Source organism: Lathyrus oleraceus, chromosome 4, assembly GCF_024323335.1.
Source record: "Lathyrus oleraceus cultivar Zhongwan6 chromosome 4, CAAS_Psat_ZW6_1.0, whole genome shotgun sequence".
In the NCBI taxonomy this organism is placed as follows: Eukaryota; Viridiplantae; Streptophyta; class Magnoliopsida; order Fabales; family Fabaceae; genus Lathyrus; species Lathyrus oleraceus.
The window spans coordinates 387,570,322-387,586,506 of record NC_066582.1 but is presented as its reverse complement, the minus strand read 5'-3'; the positions used below and the strand labels follow the sequence as shown (position 1 = coordinate 387,586,506).

At 42.3% G+C, this 16,185-nt stretch overlaps 1 pseudogene; it reads right to left on the bottom strand.

Moving 5' to 3' along the window:
- Positions 1-15,866: 15,866 nt before the first annotated feature.
- Positions 15,867-15,966, bottom strand: LOC127077256 (uncharacterized; annotated as a pseudogene).
- Between the last annotated feature and the right edge of the window lie 219 nt (positions 15,967-16,185).

Below are 16,185 nucleotides of genomic sequence, written 5' to 3'. Positions count from 1 at the left end.
AACATCTCATGCTTATTCATTTGCAAGGTATTCCCTTTCAAAACGGGGGTGCCTTAAAACTGAACAAGCAGTGCATCGCATACCATGCATATTAACCTTTGTCTGTTTTGCAGGTGTCACCGCAGTGTCTAATGTTTGTTCCCTGTATCAGGCAGTTATTGGTCCCAAGCGAGTTCACAGATACCCGACAAAGGAAAACCGTCCACGACTAGCGATGAACCAAGTACAGAAAGAGCTGGCTGATATGCGTGAAAGGATGGATCAGTTCATGACATTGATGACTGGTATGGCAGCAGGTCAAGAAAAGCTGAGGGAATTGGTTGGGCAACCGAGGCCTGAGGTGGAGATACTAAATGCTGAGGGGAACCCTGGTAACCCTGGGAACGCCGATAACCCTGTGAACACTGGTAACGCGGGTAACGCAAATGCTGATGGAAACCCGGGTAATGTTGGCAACACAGGGAATGTTGGAAATGGTATTGGCGGAAGGTACAATGTGAATCAAGGAATTCGGATTAACGGGCACCCCGTTACTGAAGATTATCAGTATGATCAATTTTCTTTGCACGACGAGGCCCTCGAGACCACTCGCCGTATGGATGAGCTTGCTGAGAAGCTCAAATCTTTGGAGTCTCAAAATTCCTTAGGCTTTGATGTCACAAATCTTGGTCTGGTTCAGGGATTAAGGATTCCTCACAAGTTCAAACCCCCTACTTTTGAGAAATACAACGGGGCTTCTTGCCCACGCACTCATCTCCAATCTTATTTGGGAAGGTTGGGAGCTCACACGGAAGATGAAAAGTTGTGGGTGTACTATTTTGAAGACAGTCTAATTGGAGCTTCTCGTGAATGGTATTCTCATTTGTCTCGTACTACCATCAAGAGCTGGAAAGACTTGGCAGAGGCTTTTGTCAAGCAATATCAATACAACTTGGACATGGCTCCAAATCGGACCTTGTTGCAAGGTATGTCCCAGACTGCCAAGGAGACCTTTAGAGAATATGCTCAGCGTTGGAGACAGATTGCTGCGTCCGTCCAACCCCCTATGTCTGAAAGGGAGATGGCGGACATGTTCATGAACACTCTTCAAGGCAATTATATTGAGAGATTGGCTGCTTGCCCGTCAATCAGCTTTGCAGAGATAGTAATTGCTGGAGAAAGAATCGAGAGTCTGTTGAAGATGGGCCGAATTCAAGACAATAGTGTTTCCAACCCATCAGGTCCCAAGAGACCGTTTGTTGGTAACGGTCAGCGAAGAAAAGAAGGCGAGGCAAGCGTTGTGTATGCCGGCAGAAGCAGGGGTAGAGGACGCCCTAATTATTATCAAGATCAAGTGGCCGCAGTCACTATTCCAACACCTGTTCCTCAACCGCAATATCATCCGCAACAACAACCCAGGTACAACAATCAACAACAAGGAGGTAATCCGGGTCAGCAGAGACACTATCAACAACGTCCAAGGCAGACGGACCGGGTCATCGAGCCAATCCCAATGCCTTATTCAGTATTACTTCCCAAGCTGATTGCCATGAATCTGGTTACGTTGAGAACTCTGGCCCCACCAATCGATCCCAATAATTTGCCTAGAGGTTATGATGTCAACGCCAGATGTGCTTTTCACTCCAACGCACCTGGCCATACTACAGATAATTGCAAGGCTCTCCAGTTAAAGGTACAAGATTTGAGAGATGCCCAGGCTATCAATTTTGCTCCGGTGCCTAATGTTATCCAGAACCCGATGCCGGCTCACGGCGGGCAGAGGATTAATGTTGTTGATAGTGGGGAAACTTTGAATTTGGTTTATGATGTGACTAAGGTGAAGACTTCGCTATCGGTGGTTAAAGACCGACTTCTGAAAGGACAGATTTTCCCGGGCTGTGGGGAAGAATGCAGAAATTGTCAAGCTACCGAAACCGGATGTGACAGTTTGAGAAGGGGTATTCAGCAGCTGATAGATGAAGGTTGTCTTCAGTTCGATCAGGCCCGTCCGGTGAAGAATGATGTATCGACGGTGACGTTTTATTTCACTCCTGAAGAAATATATGTTCCCGAGAGACTCGCTCCGACAATAATATATTTCCCAGAAAGTACAGAACCAGCAGCGGTGAACATCGAAAGTTCAGCACCAGTCACAATTTACTCTGACAGCCCTCAACCGACTTTGGTTGGTCCAATCACCATCACGGTACCAGGACCTGTTCCGTATGAGAAAGATAGTGCTATCTCGTGGCACTATGGGGCTGATATCTACTGCCAGGGGCAGAAAGTTAACGAAGAAGACATTGACATTGGTAGCTCCGCTGTAGACAATGTTGGAGGGGTTGGTGGCTTCACTCGTAGTGGACGCCTATTTGCACCATCAACATTACGCGCGAATACTGAAGCCGAGGCAGCTGCCAAGGCTAAAGGGAAACAGGTATCCACCGAAGAGGTTACTACTGAGGAAGATCCTCCTAAGACCGCATTCGAGAAGGAAGTGGATGAGTTTATGAGGATTATCAAGAAAAGTGACTACAAGGTAGTCGACCAGCTAAATCAGACACCCTCAAAGATCTCCATTCTCTCACTATTGCTGTGCTCTGAGGCGCACAGAGCAGCCTTGTTGAAAGTACTGAATATGACCTATGTTCCACCGGAGATAACTGTTAACCAGTTGGAGTCGATAGTTTCCAATGTAAACGCTAGCCGGGGGCTAGGTTTCACCGATAATGACCTGACATCTGAGGGCAGGAATCACAACAAAGCCTTGCATATCACAATGGAGTGCAAATGGGTGATGCTTTCCCATGTTTTGGTTGATACAGGCTCTTCTCTGAATGTTCTTCCAAAGAAAGCCTTAATGAAGTTGGATTGCGATGACACCATCCTGAGGCCAAGTAACTTAGTTGTGAGGGCTTTTGATGGCTCTAAGAGAGCTGTTTTTGGCGAAGTTGAGTTGCCAGTTAAGATTGGACCGCAGGTGTTCAAGAGTACCTTTTATGTGATGGATATCCAGCCTGCCTACAACTGTCTGCTAGGTCGGCCTTGGATTCATGCTGCCGGTGCTGTTACTTCTACCCTCCACCAGAAGCTCAAATATGAACTAGAAGGTCAGATCGTCACTGTATGTGGTGAAGAGGATATTTTTGTTAGCCACCTGTCTACATTTAAGTATGTAGAGATGGATGGCGAGATGCATGAGATGCTGTGTCAGGGCTTCGAAACTACAAACATCAATGAGGTCGCGCCCGAAGCTGTCTTTTCACCTGAGTTTGAGAAGGTCGGGACTTCTATCTCTTCATACAAGCAAGCTGTCGAAGTGGTTAAAGCTGGTAATGCCCAAGGTTGGGGCAAATTTGTGGAGCCAGTCATCAAAGAAGATAAGTTTGGATTGGGGTATGCTCCGGGATCTCAGAAGAATGAAACCGGTACTCTCTCCAGCGGGGGTTTGGTTTCCCCCCACATCGTCAATGCTGCAGATGAAGACAAGGCTGACAGCGACTGTGACTTAGATAGCTGGATTCGCCCGTGTGTCCCGAGAGAAAAGCTCGACAATTGGTCGTCTGAAAGAACCGTCCGGGTTACTCTGCTGAAAGAGTGATTTTTATTGTTTTCCTTTATTACATGCATAATAAAGTCTTACACTTTTCCCAAGGTGTAATGGCTCATTTGTAGGGCCATCCATTTAGTTACGTTTCGCAATTATTTTTATCATCAATAAAGGACGGCTTTTGCAAACAATTTTGTGTTCTCTTTCTTTCAGTTTTTTTTTTTACAAAAAAAATGGCAATGTTTCTTTTTTCGTTTTTCCTTTCTTTCAAAAAAAAAATCTCTCATTCTAAGGTAAAGCATGATCCTCCATCATGCAGAGCCGACCACTCGGATCTCACTGCTAACGACACTGCTATGGCCAAGTATGACTTCAACAATCCTATCTATCAAGCCGAAGAAGGGGCTGAGGAAGATTGTGAATTGCCTGAAGGGTTAGCCAGATTTTTGAAACAGGAGGACCGAGCTATTACACCTTATCAGGAGGTGATTGAGACCGTCAACATCGGTACCGCAGACGACAAGAAAGAAATCAAGATCGAGGCCAGTCTACAGGCCGAGAGAAAAAAAAACCGTTGATCATGTACTTGACTGTGTTAGAAATGTCAATGGGTTGTGTGCTCGGTCAGCATGACGAGTCAGGTCGAAAAGAGCATGCAATATACTACCTTAGCAAAAGTTTACCGACTGTGAACAAAGATACTCATTGCTCGAGAAAACTTGCCGCGCTTTGGCATGGGCTGCTCGCCGACTAAGACAGTATATGTTGACTCACACGACTCTATTGATATCAAAAATGGATCCAGTCAAGTATATTTTTGAAAAGCCATCACTTACCGGAAAGGTTACTAGGGGACAAATGATATTGACAGAGTATGACATCCAATACACTTCACAAAAAGCCATCAAGGGAAGTGTCTTGTCAGACTATCTTGCAGAGCAGCCGATTGATGATTACCAACCTATGAGGTTTGACTTTCCTGATGAGGACATCATGTTTCTCAAATCGAAAGATTGAGAGGAACCACTCCCGGAGGAGGGGCCTGACCTTGAATCCAAATGGGTTATGATGTTTGATGGGGCGGTCCACGTCAATGGTCGCGGAGTTGGTATAGTGTTGATCACACCGGAAGGGGGTTCATATGCCATTTGGTGCCAGAATAACTTTTCCCTGCACCAACAATGAAGCCGAATACGAAGCTTGTATCCTAAGACTTGAGGAAGCCGTCAATATACAGATTAAAACCCTGGATGTATACGGGGATTCAGCTTTGGTCATCAATCAAACCAACGGGAAATGGTATACACCTCAGCCTCATCTGGTTCCTTACAGAGACTACACGAGAAGATTGTTAACTTTCTTTTGAAGAAAACCAATTTGCTGATGCTTTGTTTACCTTGTCTTCGATGATTAAGGTGCTATGCTGGAACTACGTACCCAAAATTGACGTATCTCGGTCAGAGACGAATGAAGAAAGCATTTGGTCAGAAAGTGCGCCCTCGGGGGTATCAAGTCGGTGAATTGGTACTCAAAATATTTCTTCCTCCCAACACAGATCGTAGGGGCAAATGGACACCGAACTATGAGGGTCCGTACGTGGTTAAAAGGATTTTCTATGGCGGAGTTTTGATGCTAACAACCATGGATGGAGAAGGATTCCCGTCCCCTATTAACTCAGACGCAGTTAAAAAAAAAATACTTCGCATAAAATAGACCCGCTGGACGATAAAAAGAATAGTCCAGGCAAAAAAAGGGCATCCCGACGAACCAAAAAAAAAAGAATAAAGAGGTTCGGGCAAAAATTAGGGATATAAAAAAGAGTACACCCGGTGAGTCGAAAACCCAAAAGGGAGGCTCAGGCAAAAATGGGTATCCCGGTGGATTGAAAACCCGAAAAGGGGGCGATCCAGGCAAAAGTTAGGGAATAAGCGAATGACTGTGATTTGAGTTCATCAGTGTTATATCACCGTTTCATTCAATCCGGCAATCTTCGAAGGTTAAAGATCGACTAATCATCCACTTCAGAAAGCAAGATGAGCAGAGCGTCTTGAGGACATACGAGCCATAGCAGAGTCGAAACTCGGTGGGACCCCGTATCCCCATTGCCATTAGGATAGTTCTCTTTTTATAGCGATCACCTCTTTTCAGGGATCAGCTTCCTGATACCCTCGCCTATTCCTGGCACAAATTTTCTCCCCATTAAGAGTCGAATAATTCAGTTAAAGAGCCTCTTTATTTTTCATTTATCAGTTTGTTTGCAAAAACGTCCGAATTTTTGATAAAACATATTGCATATGAACATAATGGTGGCTTTTGCAGATGATTTGCACAGAAAACATTTAAAATTGCTTTGAATGTGCTTAATCCCGGACGGTGAATTCAAACCGATTAATTCCCCCGAGGCATACATGTATTTTTGGTTGCAGGTCACAGGAACCGGATGCCAAGTCATGAATCCTCATCCCCAAGCGGTTGACAAAGTCTCTCCTCAGCAGAGCATGTTCCCCAGCAGAGTTGACAGTATCCAGACTGTCTATCCCCAGTAGAGTTGACAGTATCCAGACTATATATCCCCAGCGGAGTTGACAGTGTCAGACTGTATCTTCCTAGCAACAGCGGAGTGGTTGCATAACCAACAGATGAGAGGGTGGTGTTCCCAGTGTTCATCTCATTCCCCAGCAGATCATTTTTAACAGATTTGTTAATCCCTAGCTTGAGGGCGATTAGCAAGTTCATATCCCCAGCAAAGGTCGTTTCCTACACATTTCCCCAGGAAGTGCTTTCCCCACAGACTCTCATCACAGAGCCTCGCCGAACAAAGTTTCCATAGTTGATACTCCCCCCGCAAGGTCAACTTTTCAAGCAGCCAATTTATTTTTGGTGGCTCATTGATCCCGGCAGACGGATCATTCCACACAGAGCATTCAAGGATTGATACAGCGATTTGTTCCCTACCGGAGTTTGCTTCCCCAAGCAGATTTCTTTTTACACCATGCATAACATTTGCATTTGCATGCATATCATATCAAGCATACACATAAGCTGATAAACAGGTTCTTCCAAGCAGACTGAAGAATTACTTTACAACCAAGGTCATGAGATCCAGCCAGAGGATCAAGCGTGAGTGATCCAGCCTGAGGGTCATTTCGAAGATTCAGCCTGAGAATCGTGTTCCAGTGATCCAGCCTGAGGGTCATTTCGAAGATTTAGCCTGAGAATCGTGTTCAAGTGATCCAGCCTGAGGGTTATTTCGAAGATTCCCCAGTGAAGTCGCCTACAAGCTTTATTTCCCCAGCAAGTCTAATCGAGGAGTCGTTACAACATGTTCTAGCCCGAAGAATATGTACGAAGCCCAAAAGTGGAATATGCTCGAAGCTGCATATCTAATATGAAGGTTGGGTGTAGATTTCAAAAGAGGGTCAACAAGCGCATGCCTCAGATGCGGGATCCTAATGATGGGAATTTATCATCAAAACAATCCAGATCTAGCCAGAAGATCGAAATAGATTCAGCCAGAGAATCGAAACAATTCAGATCTAGCCAGAAGATCGAAGTAGATTCAGCCAGAGAATCAAAGGAAATAGATTCAGCCAAAGAATCGAAACAAAGGAGATCTAGCCAGAAGATCAAAGAAGATCTAGCCAGAAGATCGAAGTCAGGTCTAGCCCGAAGACCGAAAATAGATTCAGCCAGAGAATCGAAACAATTCAGATCTAGCCAGAAGATCGAAATAGATTCAGCCAGAGAATCGAAACAATTCAGATCTAGCCAGAAGATCGAAGTAGATTCAGCCAGAGAATCAAAGGAAATAGATTCATCCAGAGAATCGAAACAAAGGAGATCTAGCCAGAAGATCGAAGAAGATCTAGCCAGAAGATCGAAGTCAGGTCTAGCCCGAAGACCGGAAATAGATTCAGCCAGAGAATCGAAATAATTCAGATCTAGCCAGAAGATCGAAGTAGATTCAGCCAGAGAATCAAAGGAAATAGATTCAGCCAGAGAATCGAAACGAAGGAGATCTAGCCAGAAGATCGAAGAAGATCTAGCCAGAAGATCAAAATCGTATCCAGCTCGAGGATCAAAATTAATATCCAGCCAGAGGATCGAAACTCCAGATTAAGCCAGAGGATCGGAAGAAAAATAAACAGCGCAGTGTATTTCTGCGTTTTTGTGGTGTTCTCGGAGCGCAAATTTTCGGTCTATCTTTGGTATTCAATCACAGCTCACCCCGTTTGTCTGATAAGCTGTTCGCTTTCATCCTACTCGGTTTAGCTGATGATTGAATAGGGGCAGCTGTAACACCCCAAAATTTGCCCTCCTCATTCATGCATTCATTTCATATTGCATTTCATCATGTCAATCAGAATTAGATCCGAAAAAAATAAAAATAAAAATAAAAAAAAAAACGAAAAAAATAAAAACGAAAAAAATAAAAATAAAAATAAAAATAATTTTTTACAAAAATAAATAAATAAATAGAAATAATAATAAAAAAATAAATAAAATATAAAAAAAAAAATTTGGACTTGGGTCTCTCTCATTTGAGCCCACAAAACCATGAAATTCAGTCTATAAATACCAAGGCTTCACTTGAGAAAAGGGGAGAGAAGCAAAATCACTCTAAGGTTTCCTTGGAACAAAACCCTGAGAAAAAAGATAGTGAGAGAAGAACCCTGGAAAAAAGGAAGAGAAGCAAAATACTCTGAGGTTTCCTTGAAACAAAACCCTGGACAAAACCTGAAGAGAAACCTGACAGAGAACTCAGAGCAGCCTCCAAACCCTGAAGGGCCTCACGGGTGCAACTCAATTTCAATCAAGCTCTCCAATCAGCTTGGAAGGATCTCAGGGTTTCCCATTCCTCTAATAGTTGTTACTTTGGATCTTTATCCGCGTGGTACTTTTACATTTTTCCCGCATTTTACTGCTTTCCTAGCTGGAAGACCTTGATAGGAGGCATTTGTTTTCTTTTGTTTATTTACTTCTGAGCAACTTGTTGGCACATTTACTTTATACATGTTTGTTTTGTATGTGGTCGTATCCCTGCAGATAGCGCGGTTCCTTCATCAAGGACTGCCTTTTTGCCCTTGAGCATCCCAAACCCTAAAACCCAAAGCAACACGTTAACTCCTTCTACTACAGGCGAGTAAGTCTCCGAAGGTCGAGCATCCGGTAGATTGCGTAGTGACGTCGTTCGTCCAAAACCCAATCCATAACCCCATAGTTAGCCGAACTACGGCTTGCTCTGATTCTCATTCCAGATGAGATACGTAGGCATAAGACGCGATGTCTTAGCGAGCACACATCCCCCAACCCATAGGTCAGCCGAGCTACGAAGACTCTGATTCTCATATTCAGATGAGATACGTATGTAGTGGATGCGACATCCGCGCGAGTCATTTTCATTTAACCCTTTTCTTTTTTTGGCAAACAACACAAGATAAACCCACACCCTTTAGACAAAAACTACAAAAGTGGATCCCGTAGAGTACTACATATGCGTAGGGGTGCTAATACCTTCCCTTCGCATAACCGACTCCCGAACCCAAGATTTGGTTGCGAGACCCCATCTTGTCCTTTCCTTTTTCAGGTTTACTTCGAGCGTTTCCTTTCCCTCCTTTGGGATGAATAACGCACGGTGGCGACTCTTCTGTCATTTTCTTTCGCCGGTTGTTTTTTCGCGCACTGTATTTTTCAGGTTGCGACAGCTGGGAAGACAGCTCAACAGACTGTTGAAAAAGATGGATGTAAGATCTAAGGCTAATGTCAAGAACATCTCATCAGACATCAGTAAATCCAACAATGCTGGAAGAAGAGCAAGGTCAGATGAGAAGCCCAAAGAAGGAAAAGAAGTACAGTGCTATGAATGTGATGGGTATGGACACATTAGAACTGAATGTGGAACCTACCTCAAGAAACAGAAGATGAGTCTTGCTGCCACTTGGTCTGATGAGAGTGAAACAGAAGAATCTGCAAATCTGGTAACTACCTTGACTGGAAGATGGGGTTCCGATGAAGACTCAAGTGATGATGAAGTAACCTTTAAAGAGTTGGCCACTACCCACAGAAAGCTGTGTCACAAAAGTGTAGAGGTGTGTAAACAGGTTGAAAGCGAGAAGAAGGTAATAACTCAACTTGAGAATGAGAAGGTAGAACACTTGGAAACCATCTCCAAATTAAAAACAGAAACAGTGGTTCTGAATGCCAAGCTAGATGAAAGTCAACAAGTTGAAAGCCAGAAGATAGTACAGCTGGAGAATGAGAAGGCAGACCATGTGGAAACCATCTCCAAGTTAAAAACTGAAGCTATGTTCTTTAGTTCTAAACTAGAAGAGATGACCAAGTATGTAATAATGTTAAACAATGGATCTGACTCCTTAGACAAGATTCTCCAAACTGGACAAATAACAAGAGACAAATCTGGCATTGGGTATAATGGATCCAAACCTAAGTGCAACCATAGTAAAAGCAAACCTATGATGTCACATAATATGTCACAACATCAGAAGAGAAGATAGCAGAAAGGGAAACACCAAAGATGGAGATGCCATTACTGTGGGAAATTTGGTCACCTGAAGCCCTTCTGCTATAAGCTGTATGGTTATCCTAGACCTGTTTATCATCAGACTTACTATTAACCCAGACCCAAACAGCACAGGCCTGTCAACAAGAAGCAATTGGTTCTTAAGACTAATGTTACAAGTCTAATAGCTCACACTCCCTTGAGAGTCTCAACCAAAGAAGATTGGTATTTTGATAGTGGATGCTCCAGACACATGACTGGAAACAAAAACCTGCTAAGTGGCCTTCATCCTCATGCCATAAGCTATGTAACCTTTGGTGATGTAGCAAAGGGTGAAATCAAGGGGATAGGGAAGCTTGAATGCCCTGGAGTTCCTAACCTTGACAAGGTCCTACTTGTTAAAGGCTTGACTGCAAATCTAATAAGCATCAGTCAACTATGTGACCAAGGTCTAAATGTTAACTTCACTAAAACTGAATGTCTGATTACCAACAAAGAATGTGAAGTGGTCATGGAAGGAGTCAAAACCAAAGACAACTGTTACATGTGGAGCTCTCAAATTAGTAACTCCTCAAAATGTACCTCAGTCAAAGAGAAAGGGATGAAGATGATTATATCTGCTAGAGGAACTCCCAAATTGAAAGTCTGTGGGAAATGTCAGACAAGGATGTCACACTAGAAACTTAGACTTAACATCACTTCCAACTGAGAAAAGCTCATGATGGCTCAAATAGATAGGAGGTTGGATCAGATGGTTGAACATGTTACTAGTCATATACAGTCTGAAGTTGGAAAGAGATTTGTTGGACTAGGGCTACAAGTCAGGCAGATATAAGGGCCTATGTGTCTATCTCAAAGCAAAAGTGCCAAGAACAATGTTGAGAAGATTGGGATGGAGAGTCAAAGGACACCTTCTCCTACACATTTGAAAGATGAAAATGGTGTTTATGCTGAATATATAGCAGATGGAAGTAGCTGTTCTCAACAGGGTTGGTGGAAACTACTGATGATTTCATACAATGTCACACCTGATGTCATGACATTGTACTATGACAACCTGAATGCTACAACTACGTCCAAAAATCCTATTCAGCACAGTTGGACCAAGCACATTAATTTCTGTCATCACTCCATTAGAAAATTTGTGGAAGACAAATTCATAGCTCTAAAGCATGAAATGCAATTAGCTGACAAATTTGCAAGGGGTTTGGATGATAATCAGCTTGAATATGTAAGAGGGAAATTGGGGATTTGGATTCTTGTGAAGTTATGGCAATTAAAGTGGAGTGGAAAAGGTAATAAAAATATTGTCTGCCCACTTAAAAGAAAGAGCCACATAAATAATGAATCATTACCTAGTATTGGAACTAGTATCTATGCCATTTCCACACGCTACCTAAACACAGCCATTTCCATCTTCATCCAACTTCTCAGAAAACCTGTGCTAGGGTAAAGAGATTTTTTTCAAAAGTTCAACAAAATGTCTCAACATCCTTCATCCTTTGGTTCAAAACCCTCTCATCATGCAAGGACTCCCTCCATTGAGTTTCTAGATGAAGACGTGTTGGACGTTACTCCTCTTTGTGTGATACCAGGTGACGCCCCATGCCCTTCTTCCGTGGCTGGAAGTAAGCAAGGTAACATTCTTGAAAAATCTCCTCATAAAGATGACATGCACTTTACTGATCGTACCATTAGGAACCTAGTTACTAGGATTCTAAATGAAGGGCATGCAGTCAAGGGTGTTTCTACCCCTCTGTCTAGAAGGGAACCCTCTCCTGAGGTGGAACCCCAAGCTGAGAAAGATGATGATTCATCTAGATCAGAGAAGGAAGTGGCTGCTGAGGGATTATGTTCTCTAGGTTAAACCTTACCTAGTAAGAAACCAGCAAATGTGTCTCATGAAACTGCTGAGAATGTTATTGATCTGGAGGAAGAAAGTTCTAAGGAAGAAGATGACACCTTGGTCCATCTTGTGAAACCAAGTGTAGCAAAGAAACTGAGGACCAGAAAAGGGAAGACTGTGGCTGAAATGAGGACAGCAAGAAGAGTGAAAAAGTTTGTTGGTGTAAGACCCTCCAAATCATGGAGTAAAGTTGAGGTTAAGAAGAGGAAGGACAGAGAGAGTTCTGACTCTAAAGAGGATGTCGAAGACGATGTCCCAGACATCTCCCCTGCTAAAAGGCAGGTTGTTAAGAAGTCTCCAGGTAAAGTGGCAGTTGTGCACTTAGACAATATCTCCTTTCATTTAGAAGATGGTGCTGCCAAATGGAAGTTTGTCATTCAAAGGAGGGTAGCTGTTGAAAGGGAGCTGGGAAAGGAGGCTGTAGAGGTGAAGGAAGTGATGGATTTGATCAAGAATGCTGGTCTGTTGAAAATTGTTGTTGGTTTACCCCAATGCTTTGAGGGGTTAGTGAAAGAATTTGTTGTGATTATCCCAGAGGATATTTCTGAAAAGAGTAGCAAGGAGTTTTGTAAGGTTTTTGTAAGAGGTAGATGGGTGAGATTCTCCCCAACCATAATCAACAAATTTCTAGGGATAGGAACTGAAGGAGGTGTGGACTTAGAGGCTACAAACAATGAAGTCTGTAGGACTATTACTGCTGGCCAAGTTAAGGAATGGCCTAGTAGGAATCACCTATCAGCTGGCAAGCTAACTGTCAAATATGCCATCTTGCATAAGATTGGTTTAGCCATCTGGGTGCCTACTAATCATATCTCATCCATCTCCATTGGTCTTGGAAGAATCATTTATGCTATTGGAACCAGGATAAACTTTGACTTTGGAAGGTTTATGTTTGATCAAATTGTCAGACATGCCTCCACTAATGCAGTGAAGCTGCCCATTACCTTTCCATCTATCATCTGTGGAATTATCTTGAGCCAACAACCAGGCATTCTCAATACAAGTGACATTCCAAGCAGAAGAAAGCCTCCACTATCCATTCACTACAAGCTGTTTGAAGGAAGCCCTGTCAATGATGTTGTCATGACATCTACAAGAAAGGAGCCTGCCTCTCAAGGTAGCTTGATTGATCAATTAAAGAAAACTTGTAAGGAGCTGGATAATGGTATTAAGGTTGCCAAGGCAAGGAAAAAGGCTTTGGAGGTTCTTATTGGTAGCTTAGAGAAGGAAGAGATGGAGAAGGCTGGTGAGACCAAGGATTCAGATGCCAATACCTCAAGTGAGAGGTCCAATGCTCAATCTACTGACAACTCTGATTCTGAAGGTGAAGATGATACTTCTTCCTCAGATTAAGTGGTAATGGTTCCCCCTGATATGTGTGCTGTTCTGGATGATGATTTGGCTGGTGTGTGTGTTGTTGTGAAGACTGGTCCTCCTGCCCTGGATGTTGTTATGGTTGTTGTGGAAGCTTGGATGTTGTTGAAATGTGTGTAATTTGTGGCAGTTGATAACATGAAATTATATCACATTTTAGGACTTAATTCAATTAGATTTTATTATCATTTACTTTAATTTATCTCATTTTATCAGATATTATGCGGTATTTCCTTTCTATTTATGTCAGGCATCCATTTTGAAGCAAAAGTGAAAAAAGGGAAGAAAAGGAGGTGTAAAAAGGAATAAAAAGGAAACAAATAACAAAGACCAAGCCCAGCCCAAAGAAAGCGCACGTTATGCCTGTGACGGGCGTCACAAAGGTTGTGACGAGCGTCACACTAAGCACACTCTTGTGACGAGCGTCACACATGGTGTGACGGACGTCACACCATTCCCCTATATTTTTGGCGCTAGGAACTCAACTGACCACGTTGAAAGCTATTTCCACGCACGCTTAACCCTCGGAACGAAAAGACCGCGCATACGGAAACACTTGGAAAGCAGTTACACCAGCAGCTGTATAAATAGCAGCTAATTGGGAAGTTCCTCGTCTCCGGTTTTTCCACGCTCATATTGCCGAAGCTCTGCCAATTTTCTTTTCACGCTTTTGCTTAATTTTCTTTTCCAGCAACTTAAGATTGTTTATTTTATTTATTTCTTTTGCAAGTTCTACATTCTTTTTCCCTTGCAATTTACCTTTCCCTTTTTAGCAGTTAGATATTTTTCGCATAATAGTTTCTACACCGGAAACTATTGTGCAACTTTTTATCGGATCTAACCTTACGTTAGATTCTAGTTTTATTTCCTTGGTTTAATTTATTGTTTAATTGAAGAATCGAAGAACAAATCTTACCGGCTTGTGGTGGAGTGTTCAAGACTATTGTATTACGCATTCAGGTTCTTTAATCATTATTTAATATTTTGTTTTATTATTTATCTATATTATCTGCCTGGAATGAGTCTGTTTATGCATGATATGTATTCTTGTTTATTTAGCATGTCTGGCTAATTCGCCTAGGTATCGGTATGTAAAGTAAGCAGAATAAGGGATCAAGACTAGTCGGTCTATCTAAACTTAAAATTAAAATCAATCTTTTTACGGTCTCAGCTTACAGGTTTAATAACAAGATTTTTTACAAAAGTAAAGGACATAAAGAAGTTAAAATCAACAGAGCGAGAGTTTGAGGTTTTAACTGGACAGTGTAAGTTAGGCATTAATTCTAGATCAGGGCGAGAGCAAGTTTTAGAGTTAATTAAATTCTGACTTTTTCCAAAAAGTATTTTTAAAGATTGAATGTGAGGACGAGAGTTAAGCATTTGGATTTAATTATATAACCTAAGTCAACAGAGCGAGAGTTTGAGATAAGGGTGTTTAAAACGGTCAGTATTTTCTTAAAAAGAGTTTCTGCAACTTTATTGTTTTCAAAATATGATTTTTACTTAATTATAAGTGACAGCTACATTAATATAAAATCATGGTTTATTCAACAGAGCGAGAGTTTGAGATAAAACCTTTAACCAATAAAGTTAACCGAAACGATTTATTTTAAAACCAAGAAACCGACAAAGACTTGATTCCCTAGTTGTGACGAACTACATACCGATATCCGTTTTATTAATATTTAATCTAGATCTTAGTTTAGCTCTTAGTTTTTCCCCAAACAATCAAACATTACCTGCCTTAGCTTTACGAAGTAACCTTAGATAACGGTATATCGATTCATAAGTCCCTGTGGGATCGATATCTTTTAAAACTACGCGATAGAACTGTGCACTTGCAGTTTGTATCCCATTCTCGACTCACACAGTCGAGCGATCAAGTTTTTGGCGCCGTTGCCGGGGACTTTTATTCAATCGATATCGTAACTCTTCCGTTACGCTGTAGAGACTAAGGTTTCTTTTTCTTCTATTCTTTCTTTCGTTGATTTGTATGCCACGCACTCGCTCACAAGGCGAACCGCTCTATTTACGAATCAACGATATCGAACTATATCTCCGAGTCTTACGACGAATTCGAGAATATCGTGCTGCGAACAATCTCCCTCCTATAGACTTTCCTGATCTCAAAGATCTTCCTTCTTTAACCGAGATGGCAGAACCAGCTCGTGCTCTTAGAGATTATGCCGCTCCATCGCAAGATGAACCGCATTCAAGTATTGCTCCGCCCGCAATCGAAGCAAACAACTTCGAACTAAAACCTTCGCTGTTGCAGGCTGTGCAACAGAACCAATTCTCTGGAAATCTTACCGAAGATCCAAACCTTCATTTATCCGTATTTGTTCAATACGCTGATACTGTTAAAGCTAATGGTGTCACTTCAGAGGCAATTCGACTTCATCTTTTTCCTTTCTCATTAAGAGATAGCGCTAGAAGATGGCTTCAATCTCTTCCTTCCAACTCAGTCACCACATGGAACGAGTTGAAGAAAGTTTTTCTTGCCCGATATTTTCCGCCAAGCAAAACAGCTATGTTAAGAGCCCAGATAAACGGATTTAAACAGAAAGACAACGAGTCTCTTTTCGAAGCATGGGAAAGATACAAAGACATGATGAGACTTTGCCCACACCATGGTTTGGAAGACTGGTTAGTAATTCACACATTTTATAATGGTCTCTTATACAACACAAGGTTAACAATAGACGCCGCTGCAGGTGGTGCACTAATGAACAAACCTTATGCTGATGCTTACCAGCTTATCGAGAGCATGGCCCAAAACCACTATCAGTGGGGAACCGAACGAACAACGGTGGAAAAACCTCAACCGAAAACTGGCATGTACGAGATAAGTAACCT